General features: G+C 38.3%; 1 pseudogene; it reads right to left on the reverse strand.

Moving 5' to 3' along the window:
- The window catches only part of LOC123081080 (disease resistance protein PIK6-NP-like), a 27,303-nt pseudogene extending 20,988 nt beyond the window's left edge, over window positions 1–6,315 (reverse strand).
- Window positions 6,316–7,033: the final 718 nt, after the last annotated feature.

Raw genomic sequence — 7,033 nt, forward strand, 5'->3', positions numbered from 1 at the left:
GCGAGGGGGCGGGGCTCCGGCGACTCCCGGCGGCGGCGGCGGCGGGCTAGATGCGGCGGCGGTGGCGTGCTCCTCCGGCGGCGGTGGTGAGAGAAACGGAGAGGGGGGTATATATGGAGGGGGGCTAGGGCGGCTTGGGGAAGGGGTCGGGCGAGGGGAGGCGTGCGGCGGCCGGAGTCGGTCATGGCGGCGGCGAGCTCCGTGCGGGAAGAGGAGAACCCGCGGGCGGGCCGTCGGCTGGGCTCGGCCCAGTCGGCGCGGGCGCATTTTTTTTTAAATAAGTTCCGCGGAAAATATTGCGTAGAAACATAAATAAAAATTAGAAAAATATGAAATAAATTTTCCCCGTCTAGTTAGAAAATCTAGAATAGGGTGAACATTTTTAAAATCAAAAATAAATATTTGAAAACATGCATATTTTTAAATGCAATAAAAAAATTGCAAATAAATTCCAAATAATGATTTTAACATTTTTCCTCCAGTATTTCAATATTTTGGAGAAGTCATATTTTCTCCACTCGTTTATTTAACAATGAAATATTTTTCCGGAAAGAAAATAATTAAAAATCCCAATCCTCGTTTGAAAAATCAAATAAGAAAAATTCGAGAAAATCCCCAACTCTCTCCGAGGGTCCTTGAGTTGCTTAGGATTTATCGAGGATTTGTCAAAATGCAACAAAACATGATATGCAAATGATGATCTATGTATAACATTCCAAATAGCAAATTTGGGATGTTACAGTTTTGGATGCAACCTTAATTAACAGTTAATACTTTTTTATATGGGGTACTTTCCAAATGTCTATTATATATGTTTCCTGCTCATTTAAATGGAGTAAATATGATTATATTGTGCTATCACAAAAGTTATTATTGGCACTATATGAGATGTTGATTCCCGTCAGATGTCGTCGAGTGTGTTTGAGGGGTGATTTTTTTTCTCCCGTTGCAACGCACGGACATGTTTGCATAGATATCTTCCCCTAATAATAAACCAAATAGTGCTTCTGGTCATCCGTCATGGCATTTTTCAGAAAAGTTCCTCTATTTGTTATATATTAAATTTGATTAGAAAAATATGTAGAATATGAATATGAGATTATTTTTTACCTGTTAAGTATTTTTAAATATTATTTTGGAAGATATTAAGTCAGACAAATGATTTTCTAAATTATCTGTATCTTTTAAACCGTAATTCCGATTTTTTATGGGTGTAGGATATAACTCCGCCCCTGGGCTTCCTTTTTAGGCCCAGCGCTACTCCGTTTTAATGTTTTATTTTTGTTTTGTCAGGCAGATTCAAAATGCTTTTTGAAACATTCATATCTTTTAAACCCTAATTTCAAATATAATTTATTATATATGAAAATGCCACAGATAATATGTAGATTCCAAGTATGCAATATATCTTGCATGTTAATCATTTTTAATATTATGTTTTGGATGCAACCTTAATTAACAGTTAATACTTTTTTATATGGGGTACTTTCCAAATGTCTATTATATATGTTTCCTGCTCATTTAAATGGAGTAAATATGATTATATTGTGCTACCACAAAAGTTATTATTGGCACTATATGAGATGTTGATTCCCGTCAGATGTCGTCGAGTGTGTTTGAGGGGTGATTTTTTTTTTCTCCCGTTGCAACGCACGGACATGTTTTCATAGATATCTTCCCCTAATAATAAACCAAATAGTGCTTCTGATCGTCCGTCATGGCATTTTGCAGAAAAGTTCCTCTATTTGTTATATATGAAATTTGATTAGAAAAATATGTACAATATGAATATGAGATTATTTTTTACCTGTTAAGTATTTTTAAATATTATTTTGGAAGATATTAAGTCAGACAAATGATTTTCTAAATTATCTGTATCCTTTAAACCGTAATTCCGATTTTTTATGGGTGTAGGATATAACTCCGACCCTAGGCTTCCTTTTTAGGCCCAGCGCTACTCCGTTTTAATGTTTTATTTTTGTTTTTTCAGGCAGATTCAAAATGCTTTTTGAAACATTCATATCTTTTAAACCCTAATTTCAAATATAATTTATTATATATGAAAATGCCACAGAAAATATGTAGATTGCAAGTATGCAATATATCTTGCATGTTAATCATTTTTAATATTATGTTTTGGATGCAACCTTAATTAACAGTTAATACTTTTTTATATGGGGTACTTTCCAAATGTCTATTATATATGTTTCCTGCTCATTTAAATGGAGTAAATATGATTATATTGTTGTATCACAAAAGTTATTATTGGCACTATATCAGATGTTGATTCCCGTCAGATGTCGTCGAGTGTGTTTGAGGGGTGATTTTTTTCTCCCGTTGCAACGCACGGACATGTTTGCATAGATATCTTCCCCTAATAATAAACCATATAGTGCTTCTGGTCGTCCGTCATGGCATTTTTCAGAAAAGTTCCTCTATTTGTTATATATGAAATTTGATTAGAAAAATATGTAGAATATGAATATGAGATTATTTTTTACCTGTTAAGTATTTTTAAATATTATTTTGGAAGATATTAAGTCAGACAAATGATTTTCTAAATTATCTGTATCTTTTAAACCGTAATTCCAATTTTTTATGGGTGTAGGATATAACTCCGCCCCTGGGCTTCCTTTTTAGGCCCAGCGCTACTCCGTTTTAATGTTTTATTTTTGTTTTGTCAGGCAGATTCGAAATGCTTTTTGAAACATTCATATCTTTTAAACCCTAATTTCAAATATAATTTATTATATATGAAAATGCCACAAAAAATATGTAGATTCCAAGTATGCAATATATCTTGCATGTTAATCATTTTTAATATTATGTTTTGGATGCAACCTTAATTAACAGTTAATACTTTTTGATATGGGGTACTTTCCAAATGTCTATTATATATGTTTCCTGCTCATTTAAATGGAGTAAATATGATTATATTGTGCTATCACAAAAGTTATTATTGGCACTATATGAGATGTTGATTCCCGTCAGATGTCGTCGAGTGTGTTTGAGCGGTGATTTTTTTTCTCCCGTTGCAACGCACGGACATGTTTGCATAGATATCTTCCCCTAATAATAAACCAAATAGTGCTTCTGATCGTCCGTCATGGCATTTTTCAGAAAAGTTCCTCTATTTGTTATATATGAAATTTGATTAGAAAAATATGTAGAATATGAATATGAGATTATTTTTTACCTGTTAAGTATTTTTAAATATTATTTTGGAAGATATTAAGTCAGACAAATGATTTTCTAAATTATATGTATCTTTTAAACCGTAATTCCGATTTTTTATGGGTGTAGGATATAACTCCGCCCCTGGGCTTCCTTTTTAGGCCCAGCGCTACTCCGTTTTAATGTTTTATTTTTGTTTTTTCAGGCAGATTCAAAATGCTTTTTGAAACATTCATATCTTTTAAACCCTAATTTCAAATATAATTTATTATATATGAAAGTGCCACAGAAAATATGTAGGTTCCAAGTATGCAATATATCTTGCATGTTAATCATTTTTAATATTATGTTTTGGATGCAACCTTAATTAACAGTTAATACTTTTTTATATGGGGTACTTTCCAAATGTCTATTATATATGTTTCCTGCTCATTTAAATGGAGTAAATATGATTATATTGTGCTATCACAAAAGTTATTATTGGCACTATATGAGATGTTGATTCCCGTCAGATGTCGTCGAGTGTGTTTGAGGGGTGATTTTTTTTCTCCCGTTGCAACGCACGGACATGTTTGCATAGATATCTTCCCCTAATAATAAACCAAATAGTGCTTCTGGTCGTCCGTCATGGCATTTTTCAGAAAAGTTCCTCTATTTGTTATATATGAAATTTGATTAGAAAAATATGTAGAATATGAATATGAGATTATTTTTTACCTGTTAAGTATTTTTAAATATTATTTTGGAAGATATTAAGTCAGACAAATGATTTTCTAAATTATCTGTATGTTTTAAACCGTAATTCCGATTTTCACATGTTATATATGAAATTTGATTAGAAAAATGTGTGGAATCTGAATATGATGTTAATTTTACCTGTTAAATATTTTTTAAATATTGTTTTGGAAGCAAACTTATAATTTATAGCGCACGATCCGGTTTTTTTTCATACCGGCGGCGATCCGAATTGCAAATAAACACCCCAGTATTACCATATAGGGAAAAGAAAACATCGATAACTACACATGCATACCTTTGAAAAATGTAGCAGGGGAAAACAACAGATTCGCAAGAGTGAGAGAAAGCGACAGAGAGAGAGGGAGAGGGAGGAGAGAGGGAGAGAGAGACGCCTTAGGATTAACCATATTCAAACACATTTTGTTTTGTTTTGTGTGAACACCGAGGCCATCGCCGGCGAGGGTGAGAAGGAGGATAAGTTGCAACACAAATATGATGCCTCGCTAAAATAAAGGAGATGGACCTACTATGGTCTTGAGTGATGGTTGTTGTGTTGAGAGCGTGTGTTATGTTTTCTCTCCCGTTGCAACGCACGGGCTCTTTTGCTAGTATATATATGTCAGGTCGACAGACTAAGATGCCACATCCACCAACTAGTAAATTATTGTGTCAGTTCAGATCTCAAATCAGCCGAAATGTTCAGATCTCGAATATTAATAAAGTGGAGGGTCGAAAATAATACTGCAACAAGAGTGATACGTAATATGCTCAGCCCGTGAGGAGTCAATCAAAATTATGGGTCAATTAGGTGCTGAAACAACCAATTGCTCGTCAAACCTTGATAAAATATATCAAACAAGGAAGAAGCCATGCTCTCGTAAACTTGTCGAATAGCTGTGATTCTTTCATTTCTCGTTTTTCAAGAACATGATTATAGTACTTGCGTCCAAATGTATTGCATATTTTAATTTGCAAGATAAAGCTTTAGACAATAATTATTTGACTGAAATGCTGCTTATGTTACATAAAATCATAGTCATGAATAAGTAATTTTTAATACAAATCCAGGGACTTCAATTTTATGTCACCAATCTCGTCTTAACAAAATACGTAATTCTTAGTCAAAGTCTTACAAACCAGAATGCATATAGGAGTATTAACTAGATTAATTTGCTGTAAGCATGGAAATGACAATTGGTAAAAATGTTTTCCGCAAAGAAAAAAAATGATGGGATCTCTATTGCATAGTAATGCAATGGAGGTTGTATTGTGAAGATATACGAATAAACTAACATTTATAACAAAAGTTTCAGCTCCAATATCAATGGTCAACTTAAAGTGTTTGAGTCTTACCTTGAAGAGGGCACAAACAGAGTGCTCTTCCGAGAACTGTTTGAGCTCTAATATCTGATAAGATTGGCCGATGCACAAGCGTGCTATTTCATGATGCTGCGTTGACACAATGATCCAGCTGCCGTTCTTCATGTCAGGAAGTAATGCCCTCATAGCATCCCAATCTACCATGTTTGACAAGCCTTCCAAGACGATGAGGTACGTCCTCTCCGTTACTATCTTCTCGAACTCATTGAACAGATCTTCCTGGGTTACCTCCATCTTCCTTAGGACGGTTGCTCTTTGCTCTCTGCAAAAGTTTGCATAGAACTGAGCCATCAGGCTCCGGATGAAGTCGTGGGGACTGAAAGGATGCACGACCTTCACCCAGGAGCGGTAGGCAAAGTTTTTGCATACTTCTGCGTGGTTGTAGGTGTCCCTGATGATGGATGTTGTCCCATGATCACCGGCTGCCCCCCACAGGGAGATCACTTGAAGGTCGTTGTCTTTCTTGTTGATGAATTTGGTGAGGTCACCAAAAGCACCATGCTGCCTCTTGGTGACGGCTCTTGCCTCGGCAAGCATGTCGGACGCGCCGGGCACTGGCGGTTGTCGTTGTTTCTGTATGACGACCGACATCTTGGACCCTGCAGACTCGTTGATGAGGTGGTAGCGCCTGTAGCAGTTGTTGACGTCCTCCACTCTGGCCCTGAGATGCTCTAGATCCTCAACCGCCAGGTCCAGTGGCAGAGGAGGTGTCATCCAGGACGGGAGCAACCTACGCCAAAAGATTGGCTTGTCGTCCAGTTGAACAACATTTTTGACGCAGTCTTCGACCTCGTAGCCCAGTTGCCTTATGTGCTTCACCCAGGTCTTCACCAAATTGTTCTTCATCTCCTCATTGGCGTCGTCCAGGAAGGACTGCATCATCTCGAGTTCCAAAGTGATGAACACAAGGTCACGCTTCACCTTTTGCCGGAGCCTGGCATCCTCGTCGATGGCCGACTGGATCTTCGTGATCGCCCCTACCACCACCGATTTCGACACCGCAATCGCCAACCGGTCTGCCATGATGCTTGGCAACCTCTCTCTCTTTCTTCCGCCTGGGGTAGGTGTTTCTTCTTTCTTGTGTGGTGGTCGTGGGTCTAGCTAGAAATGAGCTGCTGGAATCAGCATTCTTAAAGGACAAATCCATCAAACAACAAGTGCCTACTGGCCAGCCAGATCCGCGAGATGCGGCAGCAAAGTCTTGGCCCGACGTTCGAAATTATATAATCAATCATCGCGCGCGTAACAACCAATGCCTTCGTTTGAATGGAACTAATATCTTTGCATGACTAAACTCTACAAGTCATTGTTTCTCCTATCTCTCAAGCATCTAGCTAGTTGATCTAGTGGAGCAACATCTCAACCACCCTTTTTTAACATTTCAAGACTGTTAGCGCAACTCCAATGTGCCGAACCATTTCGTCTGCACGTGTCTGTTCGGGTCAAAACGGACACAAAAGTCGGCTCAACGCGCCGACCCAAACGGACGCGCGTCCGCTTTTCTTCCGCCTGCCGACCCATTCCCGGCCCAAATTTAAGCCTCACTTGCATTGGCACGGACGCACATGTACTTCTCCCCCTCGCCCGCCAGTCAGTGGAACATAGGCCATTATCCTCCTCCCATCGACAGCAAACCCCCTGCCGCTCCACCACGTTGCCGCCGCCACCTAGTTCTTGTGCCCTCGCCAGCAGTCTGGCTCCACATACCTCCCTTGCACCACGCCACCTTCCCACGTCACCC

This window comes from Triticum aestivum, chromosome 3D, assembly GCF_018294505.1.
Source record: "Triticum aestivum cultivar Chinese Spring chromosome 3D, IWGSC CS RefSeq v2.1, whole genome shotgun sequence".
Classification (NCBI taxonomy): domain Eukaryota; kingdom Viridiplantae; phylum Streptophyta; class Magnoliopsida; order Poales; family Poaceae; genus Triticum; species Triticum aestivum.